Source organism: Wyeomyia smithii, chromosome 2 (assembly GCF_029784165.1).
Source record: "Wyeomyia smithii strain HCP4-BCI-WySm-NY-G18 chromosome 2, ASM2978416v1, whole genome shotgun sequence".
NCBI classification, from domain to species: Eukaryota; Metazoa; Arthropoda; class Insecta; order Diptera; family Culicidae; genus Wyeomyia; species Wyeomyia smithii.
Window position 1 is genome coordinate 246463844 of NC_073695.1, and position 15521 is coordinate 246479364.

Here is a 15521-nt window from a genome sequence, read left to right on the forward strand (position 1 = left end):
TTTGTTTCATTGATTTTAGGAGTACGACGGGAATAACGAGCTTTGTACTAATAGAGGAACTGACCGACCCTTCCAATTTTGAACCCGACGTGCACGCACTTTCCCGAGGTTAGTGGTGCGATCTTTGATATATGAACTCACGAAAGCGCGCCAGGTGCCAACATGTTTGAAACCTCATCATATTTGCAGTGACGGGATACAAGCGAATCGTGGAGGTTAAGTAATTTCGGTTACCTTACGTATCGTACGACTCTACGCGTTTCTGCTCATGAACACCTTAATTTACCCATTCACGAATCAATGAGTAGCTTTATTTCGTAAGACGTTAAACTTTATTCGGAAACTGTAAGCCGACCGCAATTTTAGAGGATATAAGATCTACAACGCGTTTTTCTCTTGTAATATAATTTGGAATGAGCTAAGTATCCTAATGAATTCAAAAACTGGCAAATTTACATGCATCCAAAGCCCTTAAAATTCAAAAACAAAAAATTGCATCCATCAAGATTTAAACATTATTGAATAAAAAAAAAAAAATCAAGTGTATCAACATTTGTCCAAAAGCTAGGAAAATCATAAAAATAATAGGGTTAAATATGGTTTAATGACCGTAACCGATCAGAACTCTTCGTGACAGACGAAGCATTCAGATATTTGTCGCGTGTGAATGATAGATGATCAAACTCTATTGTAAAACTATCAATTCAATCTTGTGAAAGTTAGCGTGTTCAAAGATTTATAGTAGCATATGAATATAGTAAAACCTACGACACGCTGAACCGCATCCGAGCCAATCTCCGCTTTTCGACCACATCAAGAAGTTCAATTTACTACCCCATGAAAACCAAAAAAGTCTGTATTATTTCCAGAAAATCTGCAATCTGCATGCAGATATGTATCTGTATGAAAAATACGCAAGAAATCTGTATAAAAGCAGACAAATCTATATATGTGGCATCACTGGTCACAACTGAAATGATCTGCTATAATTTAGAACCAAACTGCATCGCCCGAAGGCAAATAAAGCCACCAATAGCTGTCAAACGCAAGTGCGCGACGTCACCGTGCGATGGTCTATTTGCTGAACACACATTCTCATGTCAGCCTACTGCAACTTGCAAGTTGATGCAACGTAAAAAAAATCATGAACACATGAACGCGCTACCCAACACACACAGCAAGTGATCGAGAGAGAAAGAATCAGAAAATCGGCATCTTCGAAGGTGCCTCTGCGGTCGTAAGCAGCACAAAAGCAAAAACATCATATCAAGAAGACTGGCATCTCTGGATCTATCCCATATAAACGACAAGCGTCAAATCAAACAGCGCACTCCATCTATTAAAGGTGGAAGGTTGCTATAAAAGTGCTGGTAATTACATCGCTGCGAAGACAGAGTGTGCGTATGTGGTGGTTCAGTCTGTGGGTTCGGCTTGCGCTCGCATCGCCAGCACACACACTAGCATGCGTCAGTTCCACTTTTACTCAACAGACTGCACTGCCGAAAACGTCGCTCAATCGCAGGCAGAGTTCCCAGTCTTCTTGATACGATGTTTTTGACAAAAGGCAGAAAAAAAAACAAATTCTCTCTCGCTCACATGCCGTTCAAATCGAATGGAAGAAAAGCTGTGTGCGTTAACATAGGTAGTCACAATTTCACTCTGATCCCGTTTCAAACACGACGTGAAATATCACCAAAACCAATACTTAGCTTCTGTTTCCTGTCTCTTCAGTTGCATTTTGCGAGCCAGCAGCAGGAACCACAAATGCAAGAAAGCTTTGCACTTCGCTGCGCGCAAAGCTCAGCGGAAGATAAAAAAAAAACACACAAACCCAATCGATGTCAGTGGAGAGGACGTGTTGAACCTCATTCCTTATTTACGGTTTCCACTCTCTTTTCACTAACACTACCGTTCACTTGGTAAAAATCAAAACGTACACGAATGGCGAACTATATCTTCTGTGCCAATTTACACTGCATAATCACTTCCATTTTTGATCTTCTAATTTTCTCTCCACGCTAACTAATTTGTATCTTACACACGCGACACCCGATATACTTGAAAATTTACAACCTTTCATGACCTCTAGTGCGAAAATACACGTGAATTTTATTAGAAATTTACGGACCGATTCAATGTACGTTTGTTGCCAGTCCTTCCAATAAATTTGGCAAAAAGTGGGTACTCAAACCGAAGATGGTTATCTGGTTATACTCGGCAATAGTGGGAGTAACATAAATGGAATAGCCAAAATGAGCAGAATGACAAAATTGTGGTCCCCGTGGCTCTGTGGTTAGCGATGTCTCTCAGCTAGCTCTCTCACACGATTCAGGGTTATAGGGTAGTGAACGGCTTCGGCAGTGGTTTTCTTCGGCACGTTTTCTGCAGCAATCTTACGCAGAAACCTGCCAAAAAAAAACACCACACAGCCTTACTTTTAAGGCTTATTTAGAACATTCTTAACCCGAATATGGTGGATCGATACCCGATTGTATGGAAACTGTGCTACTATGCTCAACAGGTAATCGAGCAACTTCTCCCGCTGATATCTATGCGGAAAAATGCAAACTAACCGTGATCCATCACAGATCCTAAATCGGACAAAAACTGGATTTAAAATGGTGATTCTTCGAAAACAGTTTGGCATGGTTTTAATATATTTCACAGAGCAACAGAAAAATAACAAGATCGTTAATGGATCCGCTAATATCTAAATTTGGTAGTCAAATTATATCTTATATTGAGGAAAACATTCTCAGAAATCGATTGGTATGTATCTGACCCGATCAGAAAGGCAAAACAAAAACGAAACAGAAGCTGTTAGTTTGTTATGCGAAAAACCTATCAACCTGTGTTTTCAATTTGATCCCGTTAGGTGTTAAAATAACAGAAATTATAGCAAAAATTATTCTACTAGCATCAAACCCACATCAAACTTTGTTACCAACGTATCAGCTTTCTAACAAAATATGATAGCATATAGGACAGGATGATAAAAACCATTGTTAGTAATAATCAATCAATAATCAAAATAAGTTATTTGTATCTCGTTTAGATAGAACTTGAAATTTTTTAAGTTATGTTCTTCTGATCGGGGATCCACGTAGGAAGGACTGACTTTTTTTGAATCTGTTCAATGTAATATCAAGAGTGTAAGCAATACTCGAATATACAATAACAACAAATCAATATGATATTCCCTCTTCTGCGGGGAGAGGGTCGTATTCTTCGCCAGAACTGGTCAAAATATAAAAATCTCGCTTAAGCTATGAGACAGAGGTGCTTATTACGGGAGTCACTTCACGGTGAAATATATTTCACTCTCACGCTCACTTCACTTTTTAAGACCTATTCCCGATTCCACCTCAAGTGAGGTGACAAAAATCACCTCCGTGGAGTGAGATTGACAGTGAAGTGAAATTGAGAATGGGACAAGTGAAATGAGATTGTTTCCCAGCTCAAAAATCTCTAAGTCCCAGAAAGTCGTTTTTTCACGTTTTTTTAGATAACACCAGATCTTGACGTGTTCTGCATTTCTAAAACATTCGGCTTAAAAAAAATGTTTCGGTATCGAAAATTTCCTGAACTAGTTTGCATTTTTTTCATCGGGCAAAAAAAATTAAAATTTGACCGCTTTAAGGCACGGATCAAATTCTGATTCGTTTCGTTACTGAAGAATAAATCCAATATTTACCATTAGATCACAAATCAATCATTTTTAAGACTTATGGCATCTTCGTGGAATCATTTCACCGTTCAAAATGGTCGTGAAATAATTCCACGCGAAACGTCGCTTTTTTCGTTCTCACTTCACTGATACGAGTGTAATAACCCAGATTCCGCGGCAGATGTTACTTTGCGTCGTTTTTCTCACTTGCGTGAGTCCCGTAATCGGATTTTGTTCACTTCACTCTGATTTCACCGTGAAGTGACTCCCGTAATAAGCCCCAGAATCTTCGATAGTGTTGAAACTTTTGAAATGTATTATGCTTTTGATATTCCATTTGGTGAAATTGTCACATAAGCATTCGAATAATTGTTTCCGGTGTAATATACCTAATCTCGCGAAAAAAGTTACGGAAGATCGCAGCAAGCCAAGAGCGCGAATAGACATAAATTTTTGACGTGGTTTCAATTTCAATAGAAAAATTGGAAAATAATGCTCCTTGTGGTACATTTTCCAGTAGTGCAATAGTGTTTTATTGTTACGAGGTGTTGTCATTAAAGTGATTCAGGAATAGAAAAAATGCCATCCCAGATCGATCCGACATAATGTCCTTTAAACCTTCAGCGGAATAGTAGAAACAGGCGTTCGTGGTAGCATCAGAGCCCCACTAGCGTTTAGTAGTATTTCTGGATCGGAGTCGAGTTGTTTTGGAACAAAAGCCGCAACGGAAAAACTGACAGTGGCAAGAAAAATGTATGGAAATCATTTTTTTTAAATGGTGGATATCATTTTCCAGGATCCTTTCAAGTACTGGCTGTGTTAGTGTAGACTAGACTAGACTAATCTCGCGAAAAAAGCTACGGCTTTTTGTATTTGTGGCTTGCTACGATCTTTAATTGCATTTCTATTTTGATTAAAGAAAATTCTTTTTTGCGTTCCTTTTTTCAAAATAAATTTTCAATTACAAGAATAACGATGATGATATTGTTTCCTATTAATAATATTTTTTGGTTAAAAGTGTATCATACACGTTGAATTTTTCTGTTGCAAAAAAATATACTTAATACTTTAAAAATACTAAAATACATTGGAGCACCCTATATGCACGATGAGTTTTCTAGGTTTCGAGAGTATTTTAGAAGCCATCCAGTACCAAACAGTCCAAATAAATAGCAACCGGAGGGAAAAACTTTGCCGATGATCAGGAAAATTGCACTGCGTGGAAAATCTCACTGTGCGGTTTAAAAATTACGCGCGAAATGTGCAAATTGTCCCCACCGAACCGCTCGCCCTCTCGCCAACGTTGCAGTAAGAGCACACACGCGCAACAACAACAACAACATCAGAAGCAAAAAACTCTCCCCCCAGAGCTCCCCAAGTTGAAACGTGTGAGAATACCGCTCACATACGATGCCGCTCACTAGCAACCACAGAGCCTGATGGTATGTGGCAACTATTTTTGTATGGTTGGAGCTCGGCTCGGAAGCTCAGTTTCTTTTTCCCATCGCCACCAGCAACACAACATGTGAGAAGAGCTCTCTACGACTGCGACCGAGTATCAGAATTATTTTTTTCTTCTTTCTTATTTTCCTCTGTGGGTGAATTTTTGCTGCTTCTGGTAGTTTCGCGAAATTTTCACCACTTTTCATCGTCGTAGGAATAGAAGGAAAAACGGTTTCACCCATCACCCCGAAATCGAACCATCGCTTTACAGGACGAAGTTGAGAACTGTACCGCCGCGTGTGAAGTTAACTGTAGTGATCGGACAAGAGTTAATCGGGCGGGCGCAACCTTCACACAGAAGGACAAACAGCAATCAGCTGCTGGAGTCGGTCAAGCTGCTTGTTATTTTTTTCCGGTTCTCGATTTTGGAGCTGACTTAATCGCTCACCTTGTCATTGTTCACAACATACACACGCGGTGCGATTGATTCAATTGCTTGCCGTGAAATGGATAGGCAATCTGTGGAAGTGGTTTAAATTCTTCGATGTCGGTGATATTAGTCAAATATTGAACAATCTGGTTCAAGCAAGAAGCAGCTGGCTTGGCAGAAACACAATCATTACTTCGATTCGTTACCCCTAGCATCAGGGAAAATTTGTGTGAAAAAGTTAAAAATATTTCTTGTTCAGAAAAAAATTCTCCTAGCTTCAGCTGGTGGTTGGACCGCCTAGAGTAGAGAGAGAGCGGAAAACGACGGAAAAGCGTGAGGAAAATGAGCAAAAGCCAAAAAAAGTGAGAGTGAGAGCGAAAGCTGGGTTGAAGAGGGAAAATGTGTGTAACGCAGAGCAACCGGTGAGACAGAATGTGAAGCAGAAGTTCGAATAACAACTATTATTAAAATTTGATTGAAGAAAACCCGGTACAGCACGAATACATACACAGGATCACATACGAAACGAAACGAGCGAAAAGAAAAACCGAAAAAATAGCAGTGAAATCGGAAAAATTTTAAATGTCACAAAAGTGACAAAATTGGTGTTATTATAAACAACGAAAACATCAGTTTGGAGCTTGGCCTATGAAGAATATCGTAACTATGTGGGTTTGATAGTGAACTGAAGAAACGTGAGCCAATTGTGAACTCCAGGACAGGCCGATAAGCTCGATAAACCGGGCGCTGTTTGAAGCAGGTGGTATTGAGCTGTATGCATTAGTTCTTATCAGTACAGCCAATCTCACGGCTCGCATTTGAAACCTTTCTTCGTCGTCGTCGTCGTACTGCTCTTGGTTTGGTTTTTGCAAGAGCTACGCAACTCTTTCCAAACCAATGTTATTGTTTACCCTATTTTCAACCACAGTAACGCAGTCTCGAAGATCTGGAGCGACCGGTAACGGAATTGACGTGTGAATAAACCGTCCACCCAAAGCCCGTTGGCTGCACCATGAAAAAAAGAGGTTAACTAATCACTTTTTAGCGGTTCAGTTTTCTGTTTTTATTTTCGATATTCCCTAACCAGTAAATCACCAAAAAGTATAATAAGACCTGAGTTCGAGAGCACCAGTCGTGTTCTTACACACGGTCCTATCGCGCGAAGTGAGTTATAATCCGATGCACCCCGCAATTTTTCGCAACTGCTTTCCGCCACTTGCCAACCCTCGCTCGGCGCGGTTCTGTATATAATAATATTACTTGTGCTTGTTTATTGTTCAGCTCTGACCTCACCACTCGAATAATTTCTTGATTCTGCTGCACTGCTGCTGGGTGCTACACCACCTCTCGATCACTCTCCGATGAGCGATGAAAAATAGTGAGAGTTGAACCGTATGATCTTTTGGTGTTTGTTTTTTTTTGCGTTCGTCTTTTAATTCACACTACTATCGCAAATGAGAACGGATAGGTGATAGGGTCAGTTATTGTACTACAGGTACTGTACAGTGTTTGCTCCAGGAACAAACTGCTTTGCGAAGTTTTGCCTCGAATGCTGCTATAAATATGCATGAATTGTTTTTCTTGGATTATCTAATTATTTTTCCGTTTTTTTGGACATTAGATGTTTCAGAAATTGTAAATCGATTACCGTACACAGTCAGTAATTGAATCTGCTATGAATATTCGGTGTAATTTAAAAAAAGTTCCATGAAAAACTTTACGATGCGGTAATTTTAGAAAAAAAGTCAACTATCTATCCTAGAACAGTTTATAGAAAAATACTTGTTATATTCATACGTTATCAATCTTCGAATGATCTTCTCCAATAACATCGGAAAACTAATTATAGGCCGTACGTTTGTTTTTATAGAAAAGACCCTCATTTTCATTTTCTTGTATGTTTGTGAACAAAAAAAAAAACATTAAAAATGGCAGTGAAACATCAATGAAAACTTTTTCATCATCCTGAGGATATTTTTCCAGATTTTTCCTTTGAACTTTCTTTTCCGATAAATTTATTCGAATTGCTCAGAGTTTTCAGAGCTTCGATTCTACGATCTTTTGCACCTAGTCTTTGATCGCTCATTTTGCATTTTTTTTTCAATAAAACAGTTTATTTACATACATGAATTTTACGATCAAAGATGTATACAAAAATTTCTAATTAATCTTTCCAATGTCAAAATATAATCAAATGTGATAATAATGAAGGAGACACCATTCAGGTGTATTATAGAATACTCGGATTCGGTGTGTGCCTTTAGGGAAAAAATTATAATAACACGGCGATAATCAGAACCCATTAGACATGGCATTATAATATATGACTTTTACATCGTACTAAACCATGATGGTTTTGCTAATTCTATTAAGTTGACCCTATTTCAATAACAATGAATGCTTGCAGCGAAGAAGCAAAATAAATACTGTTGAATAGCCGCATACCGCAGGCAGTCAGTCGATCACAAACCAATAACGATCAAAACCTAATCGCTAAACATTACTTACACACAAGCGTAAGCAACTGCACAGTGGGGCGACTCCATACAAAGGCTGGCCAAGCAAAAAAAGTGTCGATAAATGCGACAAAAACTTGATATTTACATAATTTTGGGGCGCTGAACACGAATTTGGCATCCATTTTTTGTTTGGGGCCGTCCATAGAGCACGAAACCCAATTTTTAATATTTTTTTGCCCTTTTTTTCCTTTTTCATAGAATTATATGATCTTTGACCACAAGTAGTGCCACCGGGCGTCCTCCCCATTGAAGGAAAAATACATAATTTATGGATATATATTTTTTTTAAATAAACTAAAACAACATAAGTAATACAAACTAATTACAAATTGAAAAGGTCATCATCATCATCATCATCTTCCGCTGTGATCGCTTAAATCTTGTATTGAATTGTTTCCAGAAAAATGGAAGTTCATTATACTTATCAGCAGGAAAAATGTCTTTCGCTGCAATTTTCATTTCTTCTAGTGATTTTCGATGTTTCATTGTTTCATATATATGTTATCTTCTCAATCCGGTTTCTATGGTTGAAACAGGACATTTAAATACATGTATAACACCATGAACTAACAACTTACTAGACATTGAACTAAGTGGTGCCGCTGAAGTTGAAGGCTCCATAAGAAATTCAACGAATTTATGAATTTGAAAACCTAGACACTGGAATGACACAACGTTCAAAATTAACTCGAAAAAATGCGGAGGGCGACGACAGTTTTTTGTTTTTTTTTCTCATAAAGCAAAATGTGTGCTTTACTTTTGTATGTAAACGGGTGCGAAGCAAAAGCAATCTTCAAACGGGCTATTGTTAGCCGGAGTTTGATGGTATGAATTTGCTGCTAGTATTCACTTCAATCAGTTTATCGAATTTCATGATCATAAATTGAAAAGGGCTGAGTGTTTTTAATATTGTTTTAAATTTGCAGAAAGTGATAAAGTTTGACATAATTGTAACTTCATAAAAAATTGTTTACTGTTTTCTTGTTTAACACTTATTTAATAACTTTTTATTTACAAATTTTGTGATTTTTGCCCAAATTTATTTTTTATCCTTACGGATTGAGTACGATATCATAAATTTTCAATAATGGGGTATCATGGTTAAGATTAAAATTAATGCTGGATGAAATGTCAACTTCGAAAATAAAAACTAAAAAAATCTGCTATCGCTTTTTTCACTAAAGTGACAATTTGCACAGTTTTGCGCTACAGCGGACAGTATGCATTTGAAAGCTTACATTTTTACCTAAATTTTGAATGTAGTCACAACTGTAGCAAACTGCGGCAACTAAACTTTTAAGCTACTTTTCTACAAAAAATCACGTTTTTTTTATTTTTTTTTTAGTTTCAGGCCTGCTATAACCAAATTTTACAATATCTAATGAAAAGGGTTTGTTTTGCACAATATTTACAACAACTCTTTGACGTCAAAAAAATCCAAGCTATCATTGAAGCTACAAAGCGTTTCAAAGTAATGTACTTTTTTCGGAAAAAAGTCACAAAACGTCAGTTCGCCAAGCTTTGAAAAGTCATAAAAAATTCAGATTTCATGATATTGCGCCCAAATTTTGGATTTAGACACTTGAATGTTATAGCAATAAAGGAAAAATGTTATGAAACAGCTAACGAAAAAAATTTTTTTTGGCTGATGGCCAGCGATTCCCCACTGTGAACTGGTATAAAAATGGCTATGAATAAGAATCGCCTGACCATTAACTGGTAGTGTTTATCCAAATAGCCAGTGGAAGTCACGTTTAAACGCTTATTGCCGGTGACATACAAGCTCTGTTTGCTCTCTCGTGCGCAAGGAGATTCGCTGGAAGATACATGGAAAAAGTTGTCTAACTATTCTTGAAAATGGATTATTAATGATAATTTTATTGAATTTTCTGAATATCTTGTTTTTTGTTTTTGAATAATGAATAACAATCATTTTTATACTATCGAATTCAGCTTCCTTGAATCGACGACCTTTGCAATTATTCACTTGAATGAGCAAAGCGAAAATGGAATATAACTGAACGGTTTATGGATGATATCATCGCGTATCGAGTGCATCGTTTGTTGGCGAAACTGTTTTTCGTTCAAAAACCAATCATAAGGCGTGCCATGGCGTTAAACGCTGACGTACCGCCGCATATTGAGTGCTATAGGGGTTTATCATGAAATTTCTTTCATATGGTATATAACTCTCCTATCAATTTTTGATTGAACTTTACGAGATATGGATCGTGTTCAAAAACCAGAACACCGTGTTAATTCCTTGATTTTGTGTTTTCTATGAATAAACACAGTAATTGCTGATAATCAAAGTTCAAACGATTTTTTAACAACAGTGAAATTCAATTGAAAGCTTTACATGTTTTTTTTTTTTGGCATTTTGATTATGAACCGCGAACGACGTCAAAAGAACGAAATTACAGAAAATATCAAATATAAATAAAGAGCACTACCACAGAAAAACGTTTTACGATCTTTCCGAGTTTCATCTTATTTGGTAGAATCTCTCCTTATTGAAAAATATTAGCACCGTATTGCTAATATAAACGTTAGACTGGTCCGTTCCAAATTCGTATCTACGAAATAATTTCAAACAACAGCAACATAATTTCGAACGACCTTTTTAAATTTGACTGAAACTTTGCACAGATGTGTTATCATTTTTTTAACCATTACTAACTTTTGAAAAGTGCTTGTGTATAAATGGCGTTGATCACATATATTTTTAGAGTCAGAACGGTTGGTTTGACTGGTATGATATCTTCGGCAAAATTTTCCCGAAAAAAATATACACTGTGATTTTTTTCAGTTTTTGTGGAAAAAAATCCAAAACTGTGAATTCCTTTTTGAAAAATCTGATTTTTCCATAAAATCTACAAAAGGTTAGCTAAACATCGATGGTTGTTTGATCATGGAGAAATAAAAACTAAAAAAGTATTAAAAAATAAAAACAGGGGTGGTTCGTTTGAATAGTGTGATGTCTTCTGCTAAAGTGTAAAGGGTGATTTTTCAAGAATTTGGTTTTTTTATTTAACAAAAACGCATAAAAATTACAAAACTGTATGGAATCTTTATTTGAGCCGATAAATTGGTTTATGCCATTTATTTTTATTTTATTTTATTTTTAAAGATAATTTCATTAAAATGTTGGCCACGGCTACGTTTTAAATGGTCCATACGAAAAGTCCACTTTTGGGTAACTTTTTCGAGCATTTCGGCTGGTATCTCGCGAATAACGCCTGTAATGTTGTCTTCCAAGACTAGAATTGTTGTTGGCTTATCCGCATAGACGAGAGACTTAACGTAGCCTCACAAAAAATAATCTAGCGGTGTTAAATCGCATGATCTAGGCGGCCAATTCACCAGTCCATTTCGTGAGATGAATTGCTCACCGAACTCGTTCCGCAATATGTCCATTGATTCGCGCGATGTCTGGCATGTTGCTCCGTCTTGCTGAAACCAGATGTCAACAAGACCCAGCTCTTTCATTTCCGGCAAAAAAAAAAAAATCAGAAATCATCGCGCGATAGTGAGCGTCATTGATTTTGATCATCTTTGAAGAAGCACGGACCAATGATGCCTCCAGCGTGTTAACCGCACCAAACTGTGCATTTTTCTGGGTGCATTGGCGATTCTTGTATTGCCTCTGGTTTCTCTTCGATCCAAATGCGGCAATTTTGCTTATTAACATACCCATTTAACCAGAAATGAGCTTCGTCACTGAACTGTCGTAATGCGCGATAAACATTTTTCACAGAGGAAGAATTATGGTAATAAAATTCGATTACTTGTAAGCGTTGTTCAGGCGTTAGTCTGTTCATGGTGAAATGGCAAACCAATCTGAGTACATTAGACTTTGACAGCTTTCAGAATTCCCACGTGAACTGTCAACTCTGAATACACGAAAAACCAAATAGCAAAAAAATCAACAATTTTGTTTTTCCAAAACAAATATTCACCGCAAAAAAAATCTTCAGAAAAAAACACTGAATCAATATGTTGGCTTAAAAAAAAATCCAAAAAACTTTCAGATGTTTTTGACAGTGTATATACACCGTTTTATCACCCGGTTTTATCATTTTATTATTTTTTGCGATAATAAAATAGGGAAAGTGATCAAATCGCGATTTTTTTTTATTTATATTTTGTTATTGAAGACGTTGAACCAATAACTTCATACGTAAAATTAATGATTTAAATATGGCTGCAATCAATATAAACACAACAAAATGCAGTTCTGTCTGTCTGATCCTTATAGATGTGAAAACTACTGAACTGATCGGCGTGAAAAACTAGTCACTGATTAAACAAAAAAAAAGATCAGTAGCATAGTTGAAATAATAGTAATAAATTTTGTTATGAAAGACGAATTTTAGTATATCTTTTACTTGTTTCAAAAATACAAAATCCGGAGAAAACCATTAAAAAGCCATGTATTTAATTAATATTTTAAAAAGATATTGCAAAGTTAGACGCTTTTACAGTACCTACTACTTAAATCAATCGAAAAAGCTGTTTACAGTCTTTCACAGATACACGTTTGTATCTTCAATAGATAGTCTAAAGATAGTTATTCCCTCGTATGGAACTGCCACTTGTGAAGAGTTGTGAGATTTGGAGGATATCTTGAAATTTCTCCGAACATACACTATGGCTATAAACAACATTTTATTCACCATTTTATTATTTGCACGAAAACGGCAAAATAAAACATTATACAAGGATTGAGCTTTTTTATCTATCATTTATTTGTCACGGCTCAAATACAAATTAATGTTCAACGGCGCCAATTATATCTGGTGTCTTACTTTATGAAGTATCTTAATAACTAAAATCAAATTTTGTATCCTCGCTGCCGACTGCGAGCTGAAATTATATCTAAATTAAAAATAGAATGTTTTATCTATTAAAAGCATTGGTTTGTTTTTTGATATTTTCCTATAGGATTGAGCTTTAATGGACACTATATCCAGAATGATGTTATTCTACACAGAGCTGTGCAAAAGTACTAACATATTAAATCTTTAGGTCCAGGTTATTTTCCAGATTATTTTCCAGATTATTTTCCACATCTTTACTGAAGATACTAAACCAATAAACCGCGTTTTGGCTTAAAAAATATTTTTATCATCAATAGACACTCGGCCCAGGGGTTTACTTAAAAAAAAATAGGTATAAAACTTTATACCTATTAACATATAAAAAAAAGTTTAGTCAAGTGTGTATTAAGCTTTAAAATAGTTTTAGAGCCAGAACAGTTAATTAGATCAGTATAGTGTCTTTGGCGAAATTATAAATAATAAAATTATTCTTCCAAAAAAAAAGATACACTTAAAAAATTAGATTTTTTTATTTCTCCAAGCTCGAACAACCATTGATATTTGTTCAGCTAACATTTTGTAGTTTTCATAAAAAAACGGATTTTTGAAGGGTGTTTGTAATATTTCATTTGCAATTATTTTTTCGTGTTTCTTCTTATTTTTTTTGCATGTTTTTCTAAACGGATAAAATTATTTTCTTCGTCGAAAACATCACGTTTATCAAAAAAAACCTAAATGAATCCACCTAGCGGTCAGACTCAGCCTTTATCATTCAAACTTATTATTTGTAAAAATAGATTTACATGAATGCTTAAATCCAATAAAGGTGAATTCACTCTTTGGGTTCTAAAATACTGATGTTGTAATTGAAGTATAAAATATGAAATTTGACGCCATGTTAGTGCTTAAGAAATAGCGAAATATAAGAAATGACTTTTAATTTCGAACAATTTAATCACTGGCGATAACGGGAACGTTCAAATAGTACGATATCCCATTGAAATCATGTTGAGGCCATCTATATTGATCAAAGCAAGTATAGTTTTGAATAGTCTTTGAATTTCTTTTCTTTCCAAAACTTTTGAACCACAGATCAAATTGTTATGTAGTTTGTTATTTGTAAGTTTGAGAGATGACTCGTTTGTATGACACTACTTATGTTCAAACAAGTTATGTACACCCAACGCAAACGGGGAATATTTTATCACTTTTGGGCAATTTTTTATTACTTTTTGTGTCTTATGACTGCGCATTATACACAAAAAGTAATAAAAATTATGACGGCCACACGCTTGTATGTGTTTCTGCAGGAGAACATACAGCCAAGCACCGCAATGCATGTGTTGGCAAGACTTCACTCGCTGCATTTGTATTGATGCAACGATCTAGTCCATTTTTGTCTCCCTTCATCCACACATAATCAGAATCTCAACCGTCAACCTCAATTGTCCAATTAGAAACACTTTCGTTTCGTCCCCCAGTGTTTACTTGAAATGGAAATATGTAATACTGTCTAACCAGAGTTGCCGAAGTTGCGAATATTGTTCTGGATGGGCACGAGTTTTGTATATTCAAACAGGTCCAAATGAGTTTCCATGGACCAATGATTATGTGCTGTAAATAGCTTGCAAGAAAGCGAATGTTTTTATTTTTCTCTAACGCAGTTTACAGATCGTGATGTCATTTTAAGGCGCATTTCAAGTCTTTGAAATCATCAACGTTTGCATACTCTATGACGGGGAAAATGTTGCTTGGCAGCTCTTGTCATATTTTTTCGCTACTCCGTATGCATACAACGAGCGAACTAATACACGCCCACCGGATGAATTGGAGATGAAAAAACTTGTAACATGTGCAACTTATGCGACGGTGTGTGATTTTTTTTGACTTGAGGTGGAAAGGGAGCATTTTTCGACAGAAAAAAACGTTGCATGTGGTTGAAACGACCATTATTAGATAGTCGTACTCTCATAACACGTGCTAAATGTATGACAGTATGTGTTGTTACTTAACTGGGGAAGAATTTTATTGCTTTTTAAGTAATGGATTTGTTACCTAAAGGGTAATTTTGCGCTATTGCTTTTAAAGTAATAAGGAAAAGTTTTGCGTGTAATATTTGAGATAATAGACTTTCGTTGTTTTGACAATTCAATTCATAACGGTTGCTTAAGTTCGATTATAATTAAATGAAAAGGGAACGTATAGGGCAGCCAAACTTTGAACCACGTGTTCAATCATATTTCATCAGTTAACCCTTAACTAGTCCGTTCATCTGATATCAATATTGTTCAAATCGGTTGTGTAGTTTCTAAGATAATGAAGTTTCGTGATTTTCAGATTTCGATACATTACAGACGAAGTTACAGTCCGATTACAGCAAAATTCAATAGGGTGTTATGAGACAGCTAGACCTTTCATTTGACACTAATTTTGTGGAAATCGGTTCAACCATCTCTGAGAAAAGTGAGTGAGATTATGTACAGAAAATGCTCAGCTCGTCGAACTAAGTCGAGTGATATACGACATTTGGCCCTCTGGAGCACTTTAATACCTCTAGTTTTTTTAGTGATTGCTATACCTTTCTAGGAGAAAGGCAAAAATTCATCTATCAAACAACCATCAATGTTCCAACAATTTATAGT

The 15521-nt window shown here is 36.1% G+C and overlaps 1 protein-coding gene across 9 annotated transcripts in view; it reads left to right on the forward strand.

The window, feature by feature from the left end:
- Positions 1 to 5126: 5126 nt before the first annotated feature.
- Positions 5127 to 15521, forward strand: part of LOC129725882 (uncharacterized) — a 40749-nt gene continuing 30354 nt past the window's right edge. For 3 of the 9 annotated variants that reach the window (XR_008728189.1, XR_008728190.1, XR_008728191.1), the window contains exon 1: positions 6307 to 6565. The gene's annotated coding sequence lies outside the window, so the exon portion shown is untranslated. Of the gene's footprint in view, positions 5657 to 6306; positions 6566 to 15521 lie in introns of those variants that run through there. The other 6 variants (XR_008728195.1, XR_008728194.1, XR_008728192.1 and 3 more) reach the window with 6 other exon arrangements.